Consider the following 1,101-nt stretch of genomic DNA (forward strand, 5'->3'; position numbering starts at 1 on the left):
AAGAGGCCAAAGTTAATTTCCCCGAGAGAACGCACAGAGCCACCTATCTACGCACGGCCCTCCCCCGGTGACCTTCAAAATAAAATAAAATAATAATAATGCGCGGCCATACTGTCACACTCCCCTTCGACCATAAACCTTGCTTACCAAGGTAACGCTGCGTCCACGTCCTGCCAGGGCGATCGTTATCATTTCTATATTTCTTCTTGTCCGGTGACGCCACTAACGCATGCATGCATTTGGATTGGGTTGGGTTGGGTCAGCCGCGCGCTAGCTTCTCTCGCGCATATTCCGTTTAGAGTTGCTTTCATTGAGTGATCCGGATGAGAAGGCGAAAAGTAGAGAGATTCCTAATAGCATAATTAGGAATTTAGAATGTAGTAATACATTATTAAACGCTCATCTTTTAAAATACGAGAATGCTAAATTTCTGCCGACTGGCAGTTTGCAACACATCCACATGAATCGCGCGCCGTTGGATCTGAATCCTACGATTGATCGCACCTTCCGATCTGTTATTTGGACTCGAGCCCACGATCCCTTGAAAGTTTCAGCACGCACGGACCAACCCGCTAACTAATGTTGTTTGTCTTGATTTTATGCATGTTTCTAGTTGAGTTAACTAGTTCGACAAAATGAAATCGTAATTTCCTGGGTTGGGCGAGATTTGCTTCAAATTTAGTGGTTCTTGCCATCTATCCCGAGCATGATAATATACGCAGCGCTTAGCTGGTAACTTAATTAGCTGAAACATGGTAACTTTTTGAGCCTGCTATTTTTTTGTTGAAAAACACCTCCGGTAACTCATGTGTAAATAACTTGGTATATACGTATAGCAGACCTGATAACTCACTGAGCCTAGACGCGATGACTTTCTTGACCCGGGAAAAAAAGTTGTTGAAAAGCATACATCCGGTAATTTATCGAACACCGTGGTAATTGTAATCCCAGATCTTTTTTTGCTCTGAACATACTCTCTATAACTCATGTACATACGAACGCCATGTTAACTTTGGAAAGTATTGAGAAAGAGTTGATGAAATATAACCCCCACCCCCCGGTGTGTTTTCTGTGAATAGCGGTAAATCACACATAACAGAC

This window comes from Triticum aestivum, chromosome 2B (genome assembly GCF_018294505.1).
Source record: "Triticum aestivum cultivar Chinese Spring chromosome 2B, IWGSC CS RefSeq v2.1, whole genome shotgun sequence".
Taxonomy (NCBI): Eukaryota; Viridiplantae; Streptophyta; class Magnoliopsida; order Poales; family Poaceae; genus Triticum; species Triticum aestivum.